Here is a 26,820-nt window from a genome sequence, read left to right as displayed (position 1 = left end):
TTTTGTTGTGTTTTCTGGTTGGCACCACAGAAGTGCATATAAATGTAATATACATATTGTGATATTTGTAACTCAGAAGACTGTACTTTGAATGTTCTTGTTCATGTAAAATCTATTGTAGATGCATAATTTTTAATTGTGTGTGGGGAGGGAGTAACGAGGGTGGGGGGGGGGGGTAGGCCGACTGTAAGTTTCACCTAGGGTGCCTAATACCCTTGCACCGGCCCAACCCTCCCCTAACTTTGAGCCTTTATAAAGAGTTTCAGATTGCTCAGGATGGTCTTACACAGGACCATCACCAGGCTAGGTAGTGCCCTGAATGATGGGGTTGGGGATTCCCTCCCCAGAGTCACAGCCAGCTCTCTGATAGCATCTCCAGAAGGTTGGCAAGTCCCCTTCTAATAACACAGTCACTTCTGACGCCTCTGTCATGATGGTGGTGGCAGCAGTAGTGTGGCTCCCTCTCCCAGCCTAGAACCCTGGGCTGTGCCCTCCTCTTCCAACAGCCCTGGTGTTATAAACCCACGCAACCTCTTATAGACTCAGAGACTTACTCAACAACTCAATAGAAACTCAATGGTGCCCTGCAGCCACCAGTTGTATTACCAGGACAAATTTTGCGACATTTCCAAATGTCAGCAAGGCTGATTACCATCAGGCACTGAGAATCATTGGAGGCAGCAGGTATGATGGACTGCAGACCGTTTCCACTTTGGCCACTGTCACATAGTCCACTTCATGGTCACTTGCATGGCTAGATTCAAATTAGTGTGACAATCCTCAGTCATCCAGCTCCCCATCCCCTCCTCCTTCACCATAAGTCTTGAAGGTACATAAAACAGGAAGTTAACACAAACTCTGTAGAGTCTGCCAGCATGGATAAATAAAATCCCCAGTATAGTTATTTTCAGTAATGACTGTGTCAACAGAATGCTATAATTACCTGATGGGAGATTAACACATGTGCTATTATGATGCACTGTTGTTGTTATTTATGGGGTCCTCGCTGAGCACCTAGCGTCTGTTCTGCATTGAATGTTCACACCTCAGCAATCAAATAACTTCTTGCAGCAACACATTCACTGCAGGCTTTATTTATCACTGCTCAGCTCTACCTGCAGGTTGGCCAAAAGGGCCACTAGCCAATTAGAAAGCTTCATTGCTTTGTGTGTCTGAGAACCTCGTGTTTCTTAAACCCTTCTCATATAAGTTATTCACATCACAAGTAAGTGCAGGACAGACCCCCTTTAGCATGGAATTGCAAGTCTGCATAATTGCATTCAAAGGACACATGCAATTCTGGAAAGCCCCGGAGAAGCACAGAGGATCCTTTGTTGTGAGGAAGTAGGAAGGCGAAAGCCAGAGATGCAGTGGGTAATTTGGCAGGAGGCAGACCAGAAGGATCTTGCTGACTTGGGTTTATTTCTATTCCAACTTTCATGACCGGTCAGTCACTGCAAAGCATTTTTTTTTCCATAGACACAGAATGGGAGAAAGCCTTCGTAAATCAGGCTCTAAATCTGACCTGAGGCAGCAAAAGTTAAAGTGACTTGCCCAAGGTCACATGGAGCGTCAGCACAGCTTATGGAAACGGCTTTTCGCCTTTAACCCAGCACACAAACCAGAGTCAGAGGAAATAGCAAAAGATGACTTGAAAAGAGCTGTGGTAAAGGTCAAAGGAGAATCACTGAGATGAGAAGGGAGCTGCACTATAACTGCATATTTAGCACACTTCCGTTTAAATTCAATCACTTCAGACGAAGCATTAGCCCTCCAGGCTGGGCTTCTAAATGACGTTTGCTGTGACTATGCAGGATGGAGCAGGATTGGAAGACTCTGCCCCCCCGCCCCCCCTTCCAGTGCATCCATGTGTAACCTCCTTTCTGTACCAGACCTGGACAAGGGGGCACCGCTGGGAGTTGCTGGGTCATCGTGGAGCTCCCATGGTTTCCTCTGACAGGGCACTTTGGGGCTTGGGCACTCTCTTGGAATCCAGGAACAAAAGACACGTCCGCAATAGCATGGGTTGTTTGAAAAAAAAAAAAGACAATTTACTGAGCCCAGTAATCAGGTGACAAAACACGTTTCTTCTGGGTGATATCCATACATGAAATGCAACAGACACAAAAACAGTTCTTAAACAAGCAGTGGCCTTCCTTGTACTCCACACCCCTTCAGGCTGTTCCCAGGGAACTTCAACGCCTGGCAGGAATCCCCTTTCTGGGTAAAATATCCTCCTCTCCTGAAACTTCTGAAAGACCACAGTAGGACTCTTGTGTTAGCCTTTTCACTCTTGTGGCTCCTCCAGCGAATCTCCACTGGAAGGTCTTTTCTGTAGAGTCACTCGCCTGGGTCGCAGTCCCTCAGCAGTGATTGACACGCTGTATACATTCCTCGCCATCACGACGCACATGTAAACCCGCCACCCGCCTTTGCGAGGGTGGCGGGTTTACATGTGCACACATCGAAATCCCGCTGAGCCTTCCTGATCCACCTGCTACAGGGTTGGGGACATGGGTTCTATGATGGGGACAGGATAAACCTGAGGGACCCTAAAATGGATCAGACTCCAAAAATAGTCCACAGATACAAAAATAAACACAGTCCACATTACAAAAAAACCACAAGCAAGAAAACAGTTTCTTAATGTGGGATCCTACAAGGTGTGGAGGAGGAGGAGGAAGAACGTATCATCTGTGCCCCAGCACCCCCATGTCAGGCTGCTGTAATGGTTGCTTCTTGGACCTGTAGTAGAGAGAGACCCCCTTCACGGAGAGGGTGGTGGATGCCTGGGATGCCCTTCCGGAGGAGGTGGTGAAGACAATAACAGTGAAGGAATTCAGAGGGGCATGGGATAAGATAAACACCGTGGATCCCTAAAGGCCAGAGGACGGAAATGAAGAAAAGAGTGCATGGGGGTAACTTGCTGGTGTGGTTATTACCCTTAACCAATAAGCCTTGATACTGTTGATGCAACTCCATCACAGCTCTCTGCTTCAACGGCAGGGGGAAAAGGGGAATTGGATTCGTTCAGCAACCGAGGCCCCGACTTTTACCATCTGGGTTAACAAGTATAGGGGTAACTTGCTGATGTGGCGGTTACTGCCCTTAACCAATAAGGCTGATACTTTGATGCAACTCAAACATTGCTCTCTGCTTCAACAGCAGGGGGAAAAGGGGAATTGGAATCAACAGCAACCAACAAGGGCCTGACTTTTATGGACTGGGAAACAGAGAAGCATGGGGTAACCTACACGGCACAGCAGGCACTACCATAAGCTTACTGGGCAGACTGGATGGACCATTTGGTCCTTTTCTGCCGTCATTTCTATGTTTAGAACAGATATGGATTTTTTAGTTGAAAATCTAAGAGAGAGGAGTGGTTCTTTTCAGTTTCCTTTATCCTGTAGAAATCCTGGGCCCAGGATAAAGGAAACTGATTTTGCCTTTCGAGGTCAGAGAAGACTTCTTCATTTTGGAGCCTCAGTGTGAAAGGACGTTTTTTTTCCCACTTTTCCTTGCTCTTTTGTTTGGGGACTTGTCCATCACCCGTCTGATTCACTTAAGCCAGCGGTACGACTCTTGGAGAACGTGAGGAGACTCGCCCAGGATCCAGAGGAAGCAGGAGAGAGAAAGGTGGCAAACACCAGAGAGCTAAGGAGGCACCTCCCTGACCGGTGAGAGAGCTAAGGAGGCACCTCCCTGACCGGTGCTGTAACAGTGCGACTGGAGCACATATAAAATTACTTGGAAAAAAAACCCCCTGAGTAACAAAAAGTGGTGTTTGAAGCCCTGGAGGAGTTGGAGCACTTGGGCCCAAGTAAATGTTGGATGCTCTGAATAGTTTTATTTATCCCCTAAAGAGTTAAAGAGAATTTTTTTCAGGGGGGGGGGGGGGGGTTAATACAACTTTGTGAAGCGTGGGCACTGTTTGGGGTGGTGTTCACCGCACAGAGTAAGAGAAAACAAAGCAGGGGTCTGGCGTGCGGCTTAACTGAAACCATGGGTGGCAGAGAAATTGTGCGGGATCCCCCTGGCTAAGAGGAAGAACAGACAGAGAAGGAAGGAAGGGCTTTGCAGTGAATGCTGTGGGAATTGGCTGGTGTAACCGAGAGGTAGAAGAAACTGGGTCCGGGTTTGAAAAGAAGCTGTCTGAATTGTCCCTTAAGAAGCTGTTTAATGAAAAAGTACAATTTTGACTTTCTGGAGAAAGAGAATTTTGTGTTCATTCAAAGCTTGGGTTTGAATGTGTGCACGACTGCCTGTGAAATGTGCTCTCTAACACATTGTGGATAGAGCAGATAAAGTAAATTGGAGCAGCCTGCAGGATGTAATCCCTGCTCCATTTTAGAGTTTGCTTGAGAACGTGTGGAAGCTAAATGAAAAGTCAAAAGTGGGAAGCTGACCAGATAAATACTGCTAATCCATATTAAGAGAAGTCCAGAGTGATTTTTTCTTTTACATCTCTTTAGGAGCAATTGCCTACTCCCCTAGGAAATCATTTGTCCAGCACAGAGAGAAGGGGAACACTGTAACATTTGTTCTCTTTGGGAGAGATGATTCTAGAGGTCTTTTTGCAGTGCCTGCTGCCTTAATGCAAAGCTGTTTTTTGTTGTCTGTACACTGAAGGTACAGGCTACAGACTCAGGTAACAGTGTCAGGCTACAGTCTGTAGATACCTGCCAGAGATCATTCCCATCAATAGTTCCAGAAACAAAAGATAAGCTTGGGGTTTGAGTGGTTGGATGAAAGATTGCTCTAAAGAGGAAGCTAAGAGATGTAGAGTGGGAGAGTGCCCATATAAGTTGTACCAATATCCTTTGCGGAAAAAATTCTTTACTAGTGTTGTGAGGTTTACCTGAAATAAATACCAGAGAAAAAAGACAGAGATTACACTCCTTTTATTGTTTATTTCGTAACTAGCTATTAGAACTCACAATTCAACAAGGTTCCAGATTTATGTTAACAATATTCATACAAAGCTTTTTTTGCAGAATATTGGCACAAATAGCATAGCAGAGGTTTTGCTTCTTTTATTTCTGTAAAGTCAGGGAGTAGGTACCCAAGGAGAAATGGACCAAACATTATACTGAGACAAGTCTGCATTCCAGAGGTCGCTGCATCCAGAGGAGGCAAGGTAACTGCAGAGAGAATCAGGACAGAAATAAATGTGTACACACTTGACACACATGTTTTTTTTGTCTGCCCAGACTTCAGAAACAGACTATTAGTGCTAATACTACAGACTATGAATGACAGAAACACAGTCAAATAATACTGATTAGTGACAGAGCAGATACATAGACTGGATGAAATGAAACATTTTGTTTGTCAAACATATACTTACTTGCCTGTGTGAGTTTTCTGGATTCTCTTGCAATAGGAAGGAAAAACACTGGAAGAAAAACAAGGACTGAAAGGATCAATCTTTATAATACTGGAGTGTCACTAAGGATCTTAAATTTTGCAACCAGATAAGATAATAAACAAGATTCTTACCTTTATTTAGTTTTAGGTGAAGGACTTTCAGTTTGTAGTGCTCTTTGAAAGATTTCAGCTAAAATCAGAAAGCAACAAAGGGAAGAGAGTTTTTTTGTGCATACTTTTACTACTTGGTGTCATTTTTATTATTATTGTTGTTATTGTTCATTTATATTACACATTTTGACATTTCAGTAATATAACTGATAATTCTTACATTGTTTGATCTCTGTGTATTTGTGCTATCAAATATTATGAAGTATATTTTATCCAATGCACTAAGCTCACTGGTTTCTTGTTTCTAAATTTTTTATAAATATTCAAAAACATTTTTTATTTTTTATTTTTTATTAATTATTCTTCTTCAAGGTTCACATGTGTACTGCCTAACTATCCACATTGTACTGTCTTTTTTTTTTTCTTCCACTTTCTCGCATGATCAATGCATCAATAGTATCACTACCACATGAATACAATTAATTACATTCACTTGTATTTTCAATGAAAAGGAAAAACCTCATACAGCACTTGCACTAGAGACTCAAGAAACATTAGGATAAATGGTGGGACGTATTGTTCTGAACAATGGATATTTTAAGTATTCAAATGGATCGAAGAGGTTGGTCAAAAGAAGTTGACTCAGAAATTTGATCATTAATTGGCTGAAAAATTCTATTTGGTGATTGGTTGGGATTTTATTTCTAGAAAAAGGAAAGAAGCTGAATGGGGTAGTAGAGAAAAACATCACAATAAGCAGTAGAATTGATTCTCCAATTGGTCCAGGTGGATCATATGTTAAAATTCAAGCTGATGATTGGTAGAGAGGTTAGCTGTAAAGAGCCATTAAAAATTAACATTCTAGGGAGAAAGGGAGGAGACTGAGTGCCGGAGAGAGAAATACTTTTCGCTTTCTATTTCCTGCAGCTTAATCAAGCTTTGATATCGGAGGTGAGGACCCGGTTCGAGGGGGGAACCCGGAAGTGACGTCAGCGGGAGGCGTCCCACAGGACTGATAAAAGCAAGCGTCCTGCGATGCTCAGATGGTAGAAAGGGAGGAGACTGAGTGCCGGAGAGAGAAATACCTTTCGCTTTCTATTTCCTGCAGCTTAATCGAGCTTTGATATCAGAGCTTAATCAAGCTTTGATATTGGAGGTGAGGACCCAGTTCGAGGGCGGAACCCGGAAGTGACGTCAGCGGGAAGCGTCCCACGGGGCTGATAAAAGCAAGCGCCCTGCAGTGTGCAGCCGCCGGTGCGCGGCCAAAGCCGCGCGACAAAGGGGCATGCCCCTTATAAAGAAAATATTATGGGCAGAAAATGCAAGTAAAAAAAAAATTATACTTCATCCCCTATCTCTCCACAGTCAAAAAGGATTGGACCAATGGACTCCCACATAATAAGAGTGAGGGAGTCCATTCAGGGGGGGATGGCGGAGGGGAACTCTTCTTTAGGAGCACCTCTGACCCCCAAGTCCAAACAACATTCTTCCCTAAATCCCACTATGGAAGGTACAATGGTTGAAGGTAGTAATATTGTACCTCAAGTGAATGGAAACCACACTGTGACAAGAGTGGTTGACAACACTGGGGGCAATATAGAAGTAGGTATAGATAATATGGGAAGTGAGACTACCACGCGAAATAATATTGTTCCATGTCCATCAGTCCTTGATTTGGGAAGCATGGTAGAAGAAAATCTGTCTGAACTTGAAAACGTATCAATGTTAGACTTGTGGAGGTTGGTAATGAATATTAGGGATGTGAATCGGGCATAGGATGATTGAAAATATTGGACAATATTTTCAAAATCGTCAGAAATCGGGGGCTCCCCCAAAATGATAGGAAAACCGCATGATATTGATCGTGGGGGTTCTCTTATCATTTTGGGGGAGGGCGGGAAAAACAGCACACAAAATAACCCCTAAACCCACCCCGACCCTTTAAAACTAATTCCTTAGCTTCCCCCACCCTCCCGACCCCCCCAAAAAACTTTTTTACAGGTACCTGGTGGTCCAGTGTGGGTCCCTGGAGTGATCTCCCACTCCTGGGCCGTCGACTGCCACTAATCAAAATGGCTCCGATGGCCCTTTGCCCTTACCATGTGACAGGGTATCCATGCCATTGGCCGGACCCTGTCACATGGTAGGAGCACTGGATGGCCAGCGCCATCTTGTGCTCTTACCATGTGACAGGGACTGACCATTGGCACCGGTAGCCCCTGTGACATAGTAAGGGCAAAGGCTATCGGCGCCATTTTGAATACTGGCAGCCGACGGTCCGAGTGCAGGAGGTCGCTCCCAGACCCCCGCTGGACTTTTGGCAAGTCTTGTGGGGGTCAGGAGGGTCCCCCAAGACTTGCCAAAAGCCCCTGGTGGTCCAGCGGGGGTCCAGGAGCGATCTCCTGCACTCGGGCCATCGGCTGCCAGTAATCAAAACGGCGCCGATAGCCTTTGCCCTTACTGTGTCACAGGGGCTACCGGTGCCATTGATCAGCCCCTGTCACATGGTAGGAGCACAAGATGGCGTGGGCCATCCAGTGCTCCTACCACGTGACAGGGTCCGGCCAATGGCACGGATACCCTGTCACATGGTAAGGGCAAAGGGCCATCGGCGCCATTTTGATTAGTGGCAGCCGACGGAGTGGGAGATCGCTCCAGGGACCCCCACTGGACCACCAGGTACCTGTAAAAAGTTTTTGGGGGGTTGGGAGGGTGGGGGAAGCTAAGGTATTAGTTTTAAAGGGTCAGGGTGGGTTTTTTGTTTATCGGCTCGGGCGCAGCCGATAAACAAAACCACGATCGAGCCCGATGGAAAAAAAAACCACATGTGAATTGGAATCGGAATCCGAACCGATTCCGGTTCCGATTCACATCTCTAATGAATATAGACAAGAAATTGTCAGATATTGTTTCTAAAGTTCATATGTATTCAGTAGAGACAAGGGAGAAACTGGTGGACCTAGATCAGGGGTCAGGAACCTTTTTGGCTGAGAGAGCCATAAACGCCACATATTTTAAAATGTAATTCCATGAGAGCCATACAATATGTTTAAAATTAAATACAAGTAAATGTGTGCATTTTATGTAAGATCACACTTTTAAAGTACAATAAGTCTCTGAAAATATTACACCAGGCCTTAAGACCCCAATACATCTCCTATTAGGAAAACGGACCAAGTCAGGCTGCTATAGAGTCCTACACAGAAACTATACGCCAGCAGAAAACCACACCTGAATCACGTGCTGTCCCTCACCAAAAATAGAATAAAGAGACCAAAACGCATAACAAGAAGCATGCAGAAAAAACTGAATTGGAAACTGCAACAAGCCAGAGTCTCTGTATGCAGTGTAACAAAGGAAAAAAGAAACATCACCCATCCTTATAAAACAAATCAAGAAATATAAAATCATCAGCAGTAAAACTGTACTAACAAAAAGAACATATTTCGAAACAGCTGATGAGTGGAATATCCAATAATTAAAAACTCATATAAAACATTTCCAGATACCAACAAAATATTTCAAAATAGCAGACACAAAGACCCAGTAATGAAAAATAATAAGGATACAAACATTTTTTTGCTCTGCATACCTGGGAACGTTTGATATCCAGGTGTCCTGAGATTGTTCTGAATTAGCAGGAGGCGGGGTGGTTTGCTTGGAACTTTCTCCTCTCTCAGTCACATACCAGCACTCTCTCTCACACTGGCTCTCAATGACACGCCTATACACACATGCTCTCAGTACTCACATATACACATGTTTTTTCTCTCTCACTTATATAGGCTCTTAATTACACATTTACACACATGCTGTCTATCTTTTCACGCTTACACACACACACAGGCTTTCAATCACATAAATACATGCTGTCTTTTTCTCTAACACACAGACTCTCATTCACATGCTTACAAACATGTCCTCTCTTTCTCTCATTTACACACAGGCTCTCAATCACATACTCACATGCTCCCTCACCTAAATCAGCTCTCAATCACACACAGACACACATGATCTCTCTCTTACTTATACACACGGGCTCTTAATCATACATACACATGATTTCTCTCACACACAAAGGATCTCAATCATACACACATACGCTTTCACACAAACAGGTTTTCAATCACAAACTTACACATACAAGTTCCCAATGGTAAACTTACATTCATGCTCTCTCTCTCTCTCACAGGCAGGCTCTCAATCACAGACATACTCTCTTTCACATATACAGGCTCTCAATCATTCACATACATGCAATCTCTCTCACACACACACACACACAGCCCCCCCCCCCCCGCGGCCCGGAAGAGGAAGTGGAGAGTATCGGGTGCGTGCGCGGCAAGAAGAGGCCACGCTAGTGCGCTCGGCATCGGCCCGAAGAAAAGAAGACTGCAGCGCGGCTCGAGGAAAATGAAGAGGTTCAGCCGCGGCCGATGGGACTCCGCCTCCGCGAGGGCTGAGCTTGCTCGCTCATTCACTCTCTCTCTCTCCCCCACCCCGGGAACTCGCGGCAGCAGCAGCCTCCTCCCAACGCTAACCTCTTCATTTTCAGCCCTCGCTGAGGCGGAGTCCCATCGGCCGCGGCTGAACCTCTTCATTTTCCTCGAGCCGCGCGGCAGTCTTCTTTTCTTCGGGCCGATGCCGAGCGCACTAGCGTGGCCTCTTCTTGTCGCGCACGCACCCGATACTCTCCACTTCCTCTTCCGGGCCGCGGGGGGGGGGCGGGAAGAAGAGAGCTCGCCGGTGCCGCTGACTCCAGCTGTCCTGCCGCGTTCCGCCCGGGCTGACAGCATTTTAAGCCCGGGCGGAGGAGGACCGGGGAGCAGCTGGGTCAGCGGGAAAGTGTGGCGACTGTCTGCGAGCCAGATGCAGCCCTCAAAAGAGCCATATCTGGCTCGCGAGCCATGGGTTCCCGACCCCTGACCTAGATGATAGAACTGATAAAGTGGAGCAGGCATTGGCAAGTTTGAATCCTATGGTAAAAAATATGCAAGCAACCAATGTATCCTTCATAAAAGATAATTTGGTATTACATACTAGAATGGAATTAATAGAAAATGAAATGAGATCTCATAATTTACGAATATTAAATTTTCCAATATCTAGATTGATGTCAGATTACGAACTTTTCAAGAAATACATAGTTGAAATTGTTTCCTATGAAAATCAGAATATTCCAGTGATTTCTAAAATGTATTATTTACCCCAAAGGAAAACACCTCAAGTTGTTGAAGGAGGTGTTGATACACTACGGAGTCCTGGAGTGTCAACTTTCCTGGAGGATTCATTGGACAATATAGCATCCCGAGCTACCTTGCTGGTTACCTTTTTGTTAAAAAAAAGATAAGGATCTATTTTTCAGCAAATACTTTCAAAATAAAACCTTTGGGGCAGATTTTCAAAGGCCCGCGCGCGTAAATCCTGAAGGATTTACGCGCGCAGGGCCCTCGCGCGCCGGCGCGCCTATTTTGCATAGGCCGCCGGCGCGCATAAAGCCCCAGGACGCGCTTAAGTCCCGGGGCTTTTGACAAGGGGCGGGAGGGGGCGTGTCCAGGGGCGTCCCCGAAACGATGCGGCGTTTTGGGGGCGGGCCCCGGCGTTTCGGGGGCGGGCCCGGGGCGTGGCGCCGGCCCGGGGGCGTGGTCGAGGCCTCCGGACCACGCCCCTGGGACCGGAGGACGGAGCAGGGCTGCCGGCGACGCGCGCAAAGGTAAGGGGGGGTTTAGATAGGGCCGGGGGGGGGGTTAGGTAGGGGAAGGGAGGGGAAGGTGGGGGGAGGGCAAAGAAAAGTTCCCTCCGAGGCCGCTCCGAAATCGGAGCAGCCTCGGAGGGAACAGGCAGGCCGCGCTGGGCTCGGCGCGCGCAGGTTGCACAAATGTGCACCCCCTTGCGCGCGCCGACCCCGGATTTTATAAGATACGCGCGACTACGCGCATATCTTATAAAATCTGGTGTACTTTTGTTCGCGCCACTGGCGCGAACAAAAGTACCGGCACTCATAGGGGTAGATTTTCAAATACCGCGAATAGGCGTACTTTTGCTGGCGCATCAGGCGCAAGCAAAAGTACATGGGATTTTAGTAGATACGCGCGTAGCCGCTAAAATCCTGGATCGGCGCGCGCAAGGCTATCGATTTCGTATAGCCGGCGCGCGCCGAGCCGCGCAGCCTACCCCCGTTCCCTCCGAGGCCGCTCCAAAATCGGAGTGGCCTCGGAGGGAACTTCCTTTTGCCCTCCCCTCACCTTCCCCTCCCTTCCCCTACCTAACCCACCCGCCCGGCCCTGTCTAAACCCCCCCCTTACCTTTGTCAGGGGATTTACGCCTCCCGGAGGGAGGCGTAAATCCCCGTGCGCCAGCGGGCCCCTAGCGCGCCGGGATGCGACCTGGGGGCGGGTACGGAGGGTGCGGCCATGCCCCCGGACCGCCCCGGGCCATAACCACGCCCCCGGGCCCGCCCCCAAAACGCTGCCGACACGCCCCGAAAACGGCACGGCGCTCAGCCCCGCCCCCGACACGCCCCCCCTCCGAAAACCCCGGGACTTACGTGAGTCCCGGGGCTCTGCATGCGCCGGTAGGCCTATGTAAAATAGGCTCACCGGCATGCAGGGCCCTGCTCGCCTAAATCCGCCCGGATTTGGGCGGATTTAGGCGAGCAGGGCTCTTAAAATCCGTCCCATAGTGTTTGAAAATCCTCCCCTTTGATTTTTGTGGTCAAAAAATTCAGGTTTTTCCTGATATATCTCGGGCCACACAAGCAAGACGGAAACAATTCCTGTCTTTAAAGCAAGCAGCTTTGGATATAGGTGCTACATACTTTTTAAAGTTTCCGTGTAAGTGTCAAATTACTTACGAAACAAATACATTTATTTTCTTTGATCCTTCACAACTTCAGCGTTTCATAAGGGATAAGACTCATAATTCTTAGACAGGATATAGGAGTAGGATGTGATGATAAAATGACAAGCACTCGTGTTCTTTTTTCTTTTTCTCCCCTAGACGTGGGCTAGATCAGATGTTTTTAGTTATTGTAGTAGTCATGTACTGAAATATCTTTATACACGATTATATCATTTTGTTATAAATGTTATAAGTGATAAAAATAAAATTAAAAAAAAAAAATTACCATGCTTCTCCTTTGCAGATAAAAGATAGCAGCTGACGCATAGACAGAAGGTGGTCCACCTAAAAATGCCAAAATGACCGTTGTGAAGTAAAGCCCTGAGGCAGCTGATTTATGAGTGAAACATGGCCATGTTAGCATTATAAAAGTACTGGCATTGCAAAGATACAAGGCTAAGCACTGGACCTTCATCCAAAAGGAAAACAGCAGTTGGTAATGTCACACTGTCGTAGTATAGCAGAATATAAATCACAAACATTCAAGTTGATTAAATTATGAAAATATAAGAAACCGCAGCAGCACAATGCTTGAAAGGGTGTTTTTTTTTTTTTTTACATTAAGCGCTGGGAGAAACAGAGATCTTTGTAAGAGTGCTGTCTGAGGTTTTTCCCTTTTATTGAAACTATAAGTGAATTGAATTCATTGTATTAACCTGGTAGTGAGGCTATTGATACATTGATGATGCAAGAAAGGAAAAACAGAAAATACAATTTGGATGGTTAGGCAGTATATGTGTGGTCCTTAAAGAAGATTAATTTTAAAAATATATAGAAACATAAAAAATGGGGAAAAAAAGTGTTGTGAACATTTATAAAAACTATAGAAAAGAGAGACCGGTGAGCTTAGTGCATTGGGCGCGATATTGTAACACTGGGATATTAACATTGATAGTTGGTGATGAAGTATATTCTGCCAACTCTTTTATTAAAATTTCTTCATCTTAAAATAAAAGGAAAAATATATTTGAAGTGTTACAATAATAAATTGTCATTCTTCCATCCAAAATGTGTGTGGCTCTTGTTCCCCCTCCCTACTTCCGGGAGACTAGATCTGGTGGGTTTCCGGGTTCCTTTAATTTACAGAACCTAACAGGGAAAAGGAGGGGTTTATTGTGGCAGCCAGCGAGAGAATGCAAACCTCTCAGATTAATGACCATAACAATTTCCCCAGTCACTGTTATGTGGGAGGGCTTTTCTGTCCCTCTCTGCCTTACAGTCTAAAGAGAAACAGAGGCAATAAAGAGGATTCAGCTAGACCCTCAGCGTTACTTAAGTACTGTTTACCAAGGAACTCTAAACTGAAGGGAGTGTCCATCGTACACAGTCCTGACAGACCTTAAATTCCAGTTAGAATAGCTAGTGGAGGCTCTAAATTTCAGAAAGTACATAAGAACATGAAAATTGCCATAACAGGTCAAACCGAGGGTCCATCAACCATCCTGTTTCCGACAGTGGCCAGTCCAGGTCACATGTACCTGGCAGGATGCCAGACAGTAAATAGATCCCATGCTGCTAACGCCCAGGGATAAGTAGTGGCTTTCCCAACTCTCTGGTTAATAGCAGTTTATAGACTTCTCCTCCAGGAACTTGTCCAAGTCTTTTTTAAACCCAGCTATGTTAGCTGCCTTTACCACGTCCTCCAGCAATGAATTCCAGAGCTTAATTGTGCATTGAGAGAAAAATAATTTACTCTGATTTGTTTTAAATGTGCTACTTACTAACCCCTACATTTTGTATTTTTTGAAGAGTAAATAACCAATATACATTTACCCATTCTATTCCACTCAAGATTTTGTAGACCTCTATCATATCCCCCTCAGCCGTCTCTTCTCCAAGCTGAACAGACCTAACTTCTTTAGCCTTTCCTCATAGGGCAGTCGATAAATGGTCAATAAATGGTGAATCACCATTTATTGCTGATCCAACCCCCTGAGGATGAACCCACCTGTCATGACTCCCATGACCACCACTCTCTGGGAATATTCCTAAAGAAAGTCCATGGGGAAAACCCTAATCCAACCTAATTCTAAACCCCCCCCCCCTAAAATAAAAGAGCTTGGGATAGGCTTCCTTTCAGTAGGAATCGTATGAAGATCCAGCTTGAAGCCCCTCATGGCTTCTCTAGTACATCCAGGGGCTCCGACCTTGAGCTCGGTTTTATTCAGTCTCCCAATCTTTCAGGCACCTTTGAGCCCTCTGCTGAATGTGTCTGCGGAGGCATAAACCCCCTTACACATGTCCATGGGCAGGACCACTGCGAGGGTATCAGGCACCCTGGGTGAACTCCAATCTTGCGCCCTCTCTGGCACAGCATCCCCCCTCTCTCACCCCATTCAGCATCCACCCTCAGCCAAGTCCTGCATCTCTCTCCCTTTATCCCCTGTCCACAGTGCCCATCAACCCTTCTTTCCATCCCCCCGTCCAGCATCTGATCTCTCTTCCCCCCCCCCCCCCCATCCTCCTTTTTACTCCCTGCTCAGTACAGCAGTATCACCCTAATCTCTTTGCCTCCTTGTTGCAAGGCCCAGCATCCTCCTATCTCCACATCTACCTGACCAGAATCCTCTTTCTCCCTCTCCACTCCACACTCACCTGCCCAGCACCCTCCCTCCACAGCCCACCCCCCCACCACTACACTATCTCTCTGTCTGTACCCCAGCATCTGTTCCCTTCTCTATTGTGCTGCTCTTTCTTAGAAGTGGGTTAGAAAACTCCTGGAGATTTTTGCCACTCCCATGGCGAGCATGGAGTTCACTTGCTGGTGTGGCAGATACCACCCTTAACCAATAAGCCTCGATACTTTTGATGCAACTCCAACATTTCTCTCTGTTTCAACGGATTCAGACAGTAACCAGTGAGGGTCCCGACTTTTACGGTCTGTGGAACTGATAAGCACGAGGGTAACCTGCAGGGAGCAGCAGTTACCACCCTTACCAGAAGGCATGGGATCACTACCCTTAACCAATAAGCCTCGATGCTTTTGATGCAACTACAACATTGCTCTCGGCTTCGAAGGAGGGGGTTGGAGGATTAAAGGAAAGAGGACTTTGGATTCAGAGACAACCAACACGAGCCCTGACTTTTACAGTCTGAGGTACTGATGCTCAGACATTAAGGAAAAAACACAGGACTGCTTCTTCAGCCAAGTCCATAAGCAAAGCCCGTCAAGCAGCACTGACTGATGCATGGGGATAACCTGCACGGCTCAGCAGATACTGCCATGGGAAGCTTGCTGGGCAGTCTGGATGGACCTCTGGTCCTTTTCTTCCATCATTTCTATGTTTCTATAAGCCTGGCAGCTGCACCTTCCAGAGCCCCCCTAATACAACACAAGGGCCGGGCAGCTGCACCTTCCAGAGATCCCCAGTCCTAACCAGCCGTCCTCACTCGTGACATTCCCCAAAGCGTTCTGCTTCCTCTTTCTGAATTGTTCTTTTTTTTTGTTTGTTTTTGGTGGGTCCATGCTGGGAGATAAGCAGGTTTATAACTGGGAAATGCTATTTAAGCCTCAAGTAGCAGGAGAGGGTCTTATAAGCCAAACGCTCCTCGGCATCCAGATAAGTCACACCGCAGCCTCGGTGGCCAGAATCGGCCAGACATGTCCCTGGCTCCCGCTTCCCCCCCTCCCTCCCAGAAGGAGAAATGCCTGGCACCCACTGCTTCCCCTTAGATAATCCTACCAGGATGGTGGCAGAGAGATTGGGACATTTCAGATGGAGTGTTTCAGGCAGATTGTCTGAGGAACTCACCCAAGCAAAAATAAAGTTGATCTGCCAGCTCATTAACTTTTTAATTACTGAAGTCTGGAATTTGTTTTTCAGCCTATGCGAAAGCAAGCCAGAGCCCGGATTAGGGGGGGAGGGGAGAAGCTTCCCTCTCGGTGGCTACTGGTAAGCACGAGAGTGCCAGCCCAGAAATACTAAGTCGGCAACGCTTCTCGCTTGCCCGCAGGCATGGTTTAACCAGTGGCAATTTTCTAAACAGAACTGGTACCGGATCGGGTCCAGCGGCGCACTCCACATAAGAACATAAAACTTGCCGTACTGGATCAGAGGTCCATCAAACCCAGTATCTTGTTTCCAACAGTGGCCAATCCAGGTCACAAGGAACTGGGGTAAACAGATTCCAGGCTTTTTTTTCCAAAGAATAAGCAGTGGATTTCTGCACCTCTACCTTAATAACTGTTTATGGACTTTTCCTCCAGGAACTTGTTCAAATCTTTTTTTAAATGCAGCTACACTAATAGCAATGAATTCCAGAGCTTAATTATGCGTTGAGAAAAAAAATTATTTTCTCTTATTAGTTTTAAATGTATCACCCAGGAACTTCATTGTGTGTCCCCTGGTCTTTGTACTTTTCGAAAGAGTAAACAACTGATTAATGTTTACTCGTTCTATTCCACTCATTATTTTAGAGTCCTCTGTAATGTCTCCCCTCAGCCGTCTCTTCTCCAAGCTGAAGAGTCCTAACCTATTTAGCTTTTCCTCTTAGGGGAATTGTTCCATCCCCTTTATCATTTTGGTTGCCCTTCTCTGTACCTTTTCTAATTCTGCTGTATCTTTTTTGAGATGTGGTGACCAGAACTGCACACAATACTCAAGATGAGGTTGCACCATGGAGCGATACAGATGCATTCTCTGTTTTATTCTCCATTCCTTCCTAATAATCCCGAGCATTCTTGGCTGCTCTGCACACTGAGCAGAAGATTTCAACATATAATCAATGTTGATACCTAGATCCTTTTTCTGAATGGCGACTCCTAATGTGGAACCTTGCATTGTGTAGCTATAATTTGGGTTATTCTTCCCGAAGGGGTGGATTTTCGAAGGGTTACGCGTGTAATCCCACTCCTGCGCGCACCGAGCCTATTTTGCATAACCCCTCTGGCAGGCATAACTTGCGTGCGCTGGCAGCCTGCCAGCACGTGAACTTCCGGCATTGCCAATGTGCTGGAGGATTTGGGAACGCTCCTGGCCCACCGCCACACCCTAGCCTGCCCAGTTTTGAAAGCCCTGGGACATACGCACATCCCGGGGCTTGTGCGCACCGCGGAGACTATGCAAAATAGGCTTGGTGTGCGCAGGGGTAGATAGATAGGTATTTATATCTCTATGGGAGGCCCACCTAGTAACTCGAGGTGAGGTTTAAGTATTAGTGTAGGGGTTAGGGGCCAGTTGGACATTCAAAGTGAGACGTATGAACAAAACAGTGCTCTCTTGTGAAGATTTGATGACCTTCAGAGAGAGGAAACTCACCCAAAGATGAGATTTGTGCAATGTTCTCTCAACCTAGCTTGATGGACTCTCTACCTAGGTCTTTTGAGGCCTTGTAATTCGCATGAAGCACCGTTCACTGCAGAGATAAAGAGTGACTGCAGTACTGTATTTTTACAGACACTTTAGCTCACCATTATATATTTTTTACATATTTGTTTATTTAATTTCAATATCCTTTTTAAAGTCCGTTTTTAACAGCAAATCATTTTTAAAGCCAGCTTGCTTTTTAAGTTTGACCTCTAATACCACTTTTAGTTTCATTTTTAAGTAACCACTTAAGTTTAACTATATTTAAAAAAAAAAAGTTCGTTCTTAACTGTACATTATTTTTCAAGTTTGCCTTTTAAGTTTGCTTTTAATACTTGCTAGTTTCATTTTTTAAGTAACTGCGGTAGTTTAATTTTACAGATATTTTAACATCTTTCAATATTTAACACACCACTTTTTTATATTTTCTTTTATTTTTATAGTCTGTTTTTAACTGTCCATTATTTTCTATATCTTTTAATTTTGTTTTTGTTTTAATTTTAATATCTTGTCATTTCATTTTTTAAAGTTTCTTATGAGAAATATATTATTTAAAGATCGTTTAAATAATTGTTACACATCATGTACAAATAAATCCATCTCACTCAACAGATAGCACATAAGAATCATTGAGTTCCAGTGAAGATTCCTATGGAACTAAAAAATCCTTGTTGCCCATTTTTGTAGGAGTAGCCACTAAATCATACAACAAGTGACTAAACAAGGTAACACAAATATTTTTATTTTATTTTTCCTTTATTTTTTCTTTATTTGCTACTTTCCAATTTTCTATTATTTCCACATTGTGCTTTTTCAACTTTGTATTTTCATTTTTAGTGAATACATCCCATAATCATATATGGTGCCCGGACATATACTCTGTATTTTATAAAAAATCAAGTTAATTTTTATAAATATAAGGTATTTTCTCTGTTCTTGATTTAAACATGTAACCTGTTGTCCTCTTTGCTCATTCATTTTAACTGTATTTTATTTTACTCTATCTTATTGTTTAAATTATTTCTTATTTTATCTTTTATTATTTTCTATTGGGTTTTGTTTGAAATTTATTATTATTATTTATTATTAATATTAAAATTTTGTATTCCCAGAGCCCCTGATGCAGCCATAAAAGGCAAAACTTTGGCCAGAGTCAGGCTGATTATATCCAATTGATTAAATTCTCTTTCCAAGGCTCCGGTCTTGCTTTGTTTTTTCACATACCTACCTGAAATGGCAGTGTGTTGGAAAAGGAGGCAGGTGACTCTGCAGGCAATCAGAGAATTCCCACTTGAATGTGTCTGACAGGGGTGACAAGCGTCACAGATTTCCTTTTTCTGAAGTTCATTTGGACTGTCTTTGAGTCTAATTGCTACTAGCAATGGCCTCTTTATCTTAGCATACAGTTCCATGCACAGTGTTTAGGCTGCAGTGTTTTTTCCGTATTTTCATAGTTTCTATGTTGGAATACAGTGCTGGCTGTTTTTTGCATAATTACTTATGCTGGATGATCTGGGGGGGGGGGCTCGGCTCTATTTCCATTTTGGTTGGATCACTTATGTTCCCCAGGAGACGGTGGATCTGCCGAAGAAGTTGGGTGGATTGAATACAGGGTTTTTGGTATTTTTTGGGTGTATTTACATTTGATTTTCCTTTCTGTATGTATAGTTTTCAAAGGGGTTGCTTGCACTACTTGTCTATATCACCAGGGTACAGTTTATGAGGTTTTGCAACTTGGTTTAAGCAAATAAAAATGATGAACAGGTTTTTCTCCTTGAACGTAAAGGGTCTTCTTGTCTTTCGGAAATGTCAACTTTTATTTGCAGAACTCACACAATATAACGCAGCTATTGCTTTTCTACAAGAGACCCATTTACAGAGACAATATGAACGTCTTCTTTTCCATAAAGATTATCCACATCAATTTTTTGCTGCTAGCACTATGGGGACTAAATACTCGGGGGTGGCTATATTGATCTCAAACTCTCTTACTCATGAGGTAGTTTTCCAACTTTCAGATCCAGGTGGCAGATATCTTTTGCAAAAAATCAGAGTGGGTAGTGACACCTTGACTTTAGTAAATCTATATTCCCCTAATTCAGATCAGATTTCCTTTTTTAAAATTCTGGATGAAGTATTACTTTCCCATATGGAAGGACTTTTGATTATATGGGAGGACTTCAATCTCACTAAAAGTCCAGCACTAGATAATTCACACCAGACTTGCACACAGCCACATGGCACAAGGAAATTACTCTGTTCTTTGATTTCTCAATGGGGCGTTGTGGATATTTTGAGACAGAAATGTCCTAACTTCCGAGTTTATACTTTTTTCTCCTCTCCCCATGGGTTGTACTCCCATATCGACAGCTTTCTTACTGATAAACTAAACTATTGCAGGGGCTGATATAGGGAGTATTACCTGGTCCAACCATGCTGCTCTTTGATTTGATGTTTCATTTACAGACTTGGATTATGGCCAGCGATTTTGGCATCTTAATGAAAGTTTATTGAAAGTTGTTATCTGTACTGATATTTTGGGCCAGCAGATGCAGGAGTACTTCCGATTACATGCTCACACCTGTGATGTGAGAGTGCTCTAAGGCAGTTATGAGGGGTCTCTATCTCATGCCACACATTGCATAAAGGTAAAAGAATCTAAATGCTCTGAATGTTTAACAGAGGTGGCACAGTTATCACAAGAGGACGCAATCTAAATTGGCATATCGTAAGTTATCTTCAGCCTGTTTAGAGCTACAGTCATTAGATGATGCTAAAATAGCCCATCAGCTAGAACTAACTAAACAAGAATATTTCGAAGGGGGAAATAAAGCTGGATGAAATTTGGCAGAGCATTTAAAAACTTTGCATTTCCAGAACTCCATTGCCAAAGTTAAAAATGCACAAGGAACTGTGGTCACTAAATCAGCTGAAATTCAGAGCTGCTTTAAGCGGTTCTATAAAGACCTTTATAGAACAGATAAATCTATTTCTGATACTACTATCAATTATTATCTCATTTCTATACCGCTCCCTTGTCTTACTCTTAAACAACAGAGTTTTCTCAGCCCAATTAGTACACCTGAGGTTTTACAAGTTATTAAAACTTAAAAGTAGGCAAATCCCCAGGACTGAATAGGTTGTGTTAGGAGTGTTGATCCTTGGACCGATGGGGAAGTTGCTACTACCAGTGGGAAGGACCCCTACGGGTGCCCACTTTCGGCAGGCGAGGCTGGAGAAGCCTGAGACCCCGCTGGGGCTTCACCAATACCAGCCCTCGTTCCACTCAGGTTGAACCCTTGGGTACAGGGGCCAGCTGGACATCTGTGGGGCCTCAGGCAACGAGTCAGAAGGTCTGAACGGACAATGACTCTCCAGGTCAGGCAGGTGAGGGTATTGGCAGGCGGTGCATCTCTTAGTCAGGCAGACAAGGGTCTTTGCAGGCGGTGCATCTCGTAGTCAGGCAGGCAAGGGTCTTTGCAGGCGGTGTATCTCATAGGCAGGCAAGGGTCTTGGCACGAAGCAGTCAGAGGATCAGGAACACAGGAACAACGGCGTGAAGCTTCCAAAGACGAGCAGGAGCCAGGACTAGCTCCTGTGCGCCTGGGAGCCCGAGGGTCAGCTGGGAGGCCCGAGTGGAGCCTGGCTGCGGCTTGTTCAGCGCACGGTGTCGGTGTGGGCGGCCCGGCGAGGAGGCAGTGCGGAGCGGTGCGCCGGCAGCAGTTCCCAGCCGCTGCGAGTTTTCGGGTCCGGCAAGATGGAGGCGGCTGCGCTGGTGAGTGAAGGGAGCCGGTGGCTGGCCTCCGCGGCCAGTTCCCATAACAGGTCGTGTAGCTGCTATTATAAACAACTCTCCCAAGTTTTGATTTCTCCTCTGAGAGATATGTTCAGTTCTTTGCGAGACGGGGGCTCACTTGCAGCCAACTCTAACATGGCAGGCCTTTCTGTCATTGAGAAGCCTGGAAGAGATCCCACCCTCTGCGGCTCGTATGGTCCGATTTCTCTAATTAACTTAGGGCCTCATTTTCTAAAGTATCGCAGGCCTGCGATACTTTAAAAAAATTGCACTAATGGGGGGCGGGGGGTCGAAGTGGGGGGGTGGGGCAGTCCTGCACTAGCCGGCAGCGATCGCACCGCCGCAGTGCGATCGCTGCCGGTTTCGCACCCAATAGCGCCACCATAGAAGGTGTAGTTATTGGGCGCGAAGTAGGACACGAAAAGGCCCTTACCTTTTCACCGTCTGCGGCGTCTTCGCGGAGTGGGCCCCGGTGATGCCCCGACTCCTCCTCTTCCGGGGCCGACTCCGCCCCGATGTAGGTAGCGCAGGCGTGCAATAGCCTTGGAAAATAAGGCCCTTAGACCTCAAAACCCTGGCCAAAGTTCTAGCAGAGCGCTTGAATAAGATATTATCCTAACTAGGGCACCATGATCAAGTGGGTTTTATTCCACACCGCTGGGCAGCCGACAGTGTTCGCAGAATTGTTGGTTTGTTATGGTGGGTCAGTAAGGAGAATGTGCTGGCAGCATTGATTTCTATTGATGCCGAGAAGGCATTCGGCATGGTGCACTGGTCCTTCTTATTTAAAACTCTACGGAAAATGCAGTTTGGTTCCTTCTTTTTACGTTGGGTTGAGAAATTATATGATTTTCCAGAAGCCAGGGTAAAGATAAATGGAGGATATAGGGACCGTTTTGCAGTAGGCCTTGGAACAAGACAAGGGGGCCCTTTAGAGCCCTTCACCACTCGAGTTAGGCTTTCAGACCAGATTAGGGGTGTTAGGGTGGGTGACCAACAGCTTAATATGTCATTATTTGCTGATGATATTCTATTCACTAGCACCAAGCCAACCTTTTCCCTAATAGGGGTCCTGAATGAATTGCGCTGTTTTAGCGAGGTCTCTGGGTTCAAAGTCAATTTGGAAAAATCTGAGCTCTTGAATGTTAATTTGGATGTGACTACCCTGAATGGACTCAGTCGAAAGTTTCCCTTTCGTTGGGCCAAATCTTCTCTGAAGTTCCTAGGAGTCTATATCGGACCCAATGTGGATGACCTATTTCATTTAAACTATAACCCATTAATACGAGCTGTTTGTAGAGATTTGGATAATTGCTTTTCTTGGCTAGGCAGAATAGCCATTATCAAAATGAAGGTACTACCTAGATTTCTTTATTTATTTATAACTCTTCCTTTATTTTGTCTGCTGCTCTTTTGCGCTCGTGGCAAAAGAAATTTTTTAATTTTATTTGGAAAAGGCAACCACCTCGGGTAGCACGTTCAATTTTATATCAACCCAAATTAAGAGGTGGCTTGGGAATTCCACATTTATTATGGTATTTTACAGCATCACAGCTAAGAGTGCTTCTTGATTTTCAAAGGTCCTCTGAGGTAAAACAGTGGACTTTATTGGATCAGAATATGGTAGGATCTATGCCTCTGTCGGCACTTCCATGGCAGCCTCCTTCCACTTGGTGTTCTCTACAATGCCTACCCACAACTTTGTAAACAACGCTGCGAGTCTGGTCCCAGTGGAAACATAGGGCTGTGGGTAACACCTCTTATGTTTATTTTCCACAACTTTTCCACAATATGGCTTTTCCCATTTGCAAGTCTCTTAAAGTATTGGATGATTGGAAGACGCATGGGATAACACGAATTGGTCATTTATTGCTGCAAGGTAAGGCTATGAAGCCCACGTGGTATTGTTAATTATTATCACACGATAAACTTGAACTTTTTGGAATACGCCCAAAGAAGTCACTTCCTAATTGCACAACAAAAAGTTTTGGATGTGAGGCAGGGCAAATCCTTATTTGAAAATGATTGCGAGCAAGTGGATAAGATGAAAGGTTTGGTGTCCAAGGTGTAAGCCATTCTCAGTCACCGTACAGTTGATAAATTCCCACATCTTCGGGCTTGGCAGCTGGATTTGGGAGGGAGTTTGAGTCTGGAGGACTGGGATTCAATTTACTCTAGCACTAGCAAACGTTCCATTTCAGCTAATCTCCAAGAAAATGATTATGAAATGTTGTTTCGTTGGCATTTAACACCATCAAAAATACATCGTATGTATCACTCGGTGAGTAATTTATGCTGGAGAAATTGTGGGAGTGTAGGCACCTACGTACATGTACACTGACTGAACCCTGCTGGCGCCAAATATTTGATGCTTGCTCTACACTATTGGGGCTACCAGTTGTGGGCGTTCCAAAACATCAACAACGTCTTTTCCAACAGATTTCTTTTTCATAGTAACCCGGTGTGAGATTGGCTTATTACGGAAACGTACATACTTATTATCACTTAGTCCACATTACAGCTTTACACCATAATCGTTTCAAGTCCTTTAGGACTATTTGGGATGCTTTCGTGCAATGGAGACGACCCCAGGGATTGGACAGTAATTAACATGAGACTTATTCTCACTGATGTACCCTTACTGCTCTATATTGGCAAGCCTAGGCGATTCGTTTTGAATACCCTTCTATTTGTTATATCTGATGTGTTATTATACCTGAGCAGAACTGCCTTTAATGTATGTTTATATCATTTTCTTATTTTCTTATGATTTGTTACTTGTTTTGCTTTGTTTAAAAGTAATTTCATTTAATTTTTCTTTTCAATTGTAGCATGGGGGGGTTGGGTTTGGGATTTATATTGGAAAATTTGTGGATGACTGTTCACTATTGTTTTTGGCCATTGTATTGGATTACTTTTATGCTGATATCCATTAAGAAACTTTCAATATAAAAAAAAAAAAAATGGTTTCTAAACGTGTGAAATTCATCATGACCACTAGATGGCAGGTTGTTATGGTGAACTTGGGGAGAAGTACCCACCCTGTATCATGGTGGCTAAAAGGTGAATTTTAAAAGCCTGACACTCGCGTCAATTAGGGATGTGTGTGCACCGAGCGGATTTTAAAAGCCACCCGGATACGCGCGTAAATGCCGCTGCCCACACAGATTGGAACGTCTCAAAAAAGGCGGGGTCTGGGCGGGATTTGTGCAGTACATGGGCATTTCAGGACTTTAACCAGAAATTTGCTGGTAAATGCTTTCGTGATCCGCCGCGCCCCGAGGTCTCATGCCGCGTAGCTTTACTTCTGCATGTAAGTCCACATAAAAAAATATCGAGCCATTTCAGAGGGGTTTAAAGGGTCTGGGGTGACTGGGAGGGTTACAGGCTATCAAACCAGGAGGGGGTTGGAAGACCTATCTGTTAACTGGGAACGAATGAGTAAAACAGGCAATGGCGTCGGTGTGCGCCCCGTTTAAAATTCCCCTCACTTACATGGTAGATGCACAGGTGCACGTGCACTTAAACTTGGGCAAACGTGTGCGTGCGGCCAGACTATTTTATTACATGTGCGCATATTTGCACATATGCTATAAAACAGCCACGTCCCTGGGCGCAGGCCGAGGTCCACGTGCGCCCGCGCGCCGCTTTGAAAGTTACCGTCCCTGTGTTTGAGGTCCCTTGCGAAGGTTAGGAAACTACATCGTATATAGAGGGAATGGGGGCTCTTCTTTTATGAAAAGGGTGGTTTAGGATTTTGGCGGGAGCTGAGGGGAGTTGCAATCGTGGATTAGGGGTCGTTGGAGGTAGCACTGCTGGAAAGAGGGTTCAGCTCGGGTCTTTCTCTCAAGTGAGAGGGCCCTGCAGGGATTTTCTCCTCAAGGGAAAAGGCCCGAGGCAGTAGGCGGTTTATCCTCACAGGGAAGCAGTCAGGGAGTGATGTGGTCCCCTACTGGAGAGACAACCGGAGACCTGACCTGAATCCCGACAGTGGAGGGGGAGTTCTGGGGAGAAGCCCTTGGTGAGAGGGGAGCTGGAGTAGAACAATTCTGAAGGGCGAGAGCCTGGACACCGGGGAAGTTCACGACTATTTCCTGGATGAGAGCTGGAAGAGAGAGGCTCTAGATCCTTGGAGAAGGGGATTCCGTGTCACGAGTTCCGAAGTGTTTGCTGCTGTATATGTGGATGGTAGGACGATGACATGCATGGTCTTTCACAGAGCAGGGACACTACTGAATGGCAAAACGTGACGAGGATGAGAAAATTGCATCTTACTGATGATAGTTCTATGAGCTGTTGGATGGCGGGGGTAGAAGATGTTGTAAATGTGAATGTGTTCCCCCTTTTAATAAGGTGACAACTGTGTATAATTGCAAAAGCATTTATACCTGTGTTTTTCTCTGTCTCTTTTGTGACTATCTCAGCTTAGCTGTGTAAGCCCACGGCGCTGATTTAATCAGTGAATCCATTCTGCTCTATGTTATTCCCCGACTGCTGGGTTTTACCAGAACAATAAAAGCTTATCGATGTAGGGTAAACTATGGACTGGGCTTTATTTTCTGGTATTGGAGGGGTGTGGAGGGGTGTGGAAAAGCAGTTAGGGGTGGGGGATCCTAGAGAGCCATGTCCAACTAAAGATGCCAGCTCACCCTATTTATTTGAGGTTTTTTTCCATTTAAAGTTTTATTGATAGCCAGCAAAATACAGGGCAGGCACATGAACACTCAGAAAAGACACTGAAACAGAGTGCGGCAACGCCACACTCACTCACAGCCAAAAAGTCAAATTATCACTGATCTCCCCCTCCCCCACCACCAAACTCCCAAAGAATCACATCCCAGGGAAGGCACCATGCTTGGGTACGAGAGTACAGAGAAAAATAAAACAAAAGCAACTTTCAGCCCAGGGCCAAAGGATAATGTTTAAACGCAGGCATCTGCAACTTCTGATGAAGCACAAAAGAGAAGCTGCAGTGGAGTCTGGAGAGAGTGAGGGGCTGGGGAACTGCGTCCGTCTACCTGCCAGAAAGGATGGAGTTACCTGGGAGCCACGCAATGCGATATGTGAGTAACTGAGCTTGGGAAGAGAATTTGGGGAAAAGATTGTATTGTCATATGGGAGTGCACAGGACCTGGGAAGCAAAAGAAGTAATTAGGATGGGAGAAAGAGGCTGGAAGAGTGTGAAGAGGGATTTTTGAGGCTTGACCTATAAGACTCTGGTTAGGTTTACATTAAAATTACATAATAAAATATCCAAAATAACATTGCATAAACAAAAAAATGTAACTGGAGAGAGCTCTACTGAGACTCGACTAAAGGAGCAAACCATTTGACCAAGTG

General features: G+C 45.1%; 1 long non-coding RNA gene across 1 annotated transcript in view; it reads right to left on the bottom strand.

Moving 5' to 3' along the window:
* Positions 1-4,914: 4,914 nt before the first annotated feature.
* The window catches only part of LOC115089197, a 56,449-nt gene continuing 34,543 nt past the window's right edge, over positions 4,915-26,820 (bottom strand). The window contains exons 5-7 of the long non-coding RNA XR_003856024.1: positions 5,500-5,557; positions 5,348-5,395; positions 4,915-5,141 (exon numbers count right to left, since the gene is read on the bottom strand). This is a non-coding gene — a long non-coding RNA (uncharacterized LOC115089197). The remainder of the gene's footprint in view (positions 5,142-5,347; positions 5,396-5,499; positions 5,558-26,820) is intronic.

The sequence above is a fragment of the Rhinatrema bivittatum genome, chromosome 4 (genome assembly GCF_901001135.1).
Source record: "Rhinatrema bivittatum chromosome 4, aRhiBiv1.1, whole genome shotgun sequence".
NCBI lineage: Eukaryota > Metazoa > Chordata > Amphibia > Gymnophiona > Rhinatrematidae > Rhinatrema > Rhinatrema bivittatum.
This window is presented reverse-complemented; position numbering and strand designations above follow the sequence as displayed.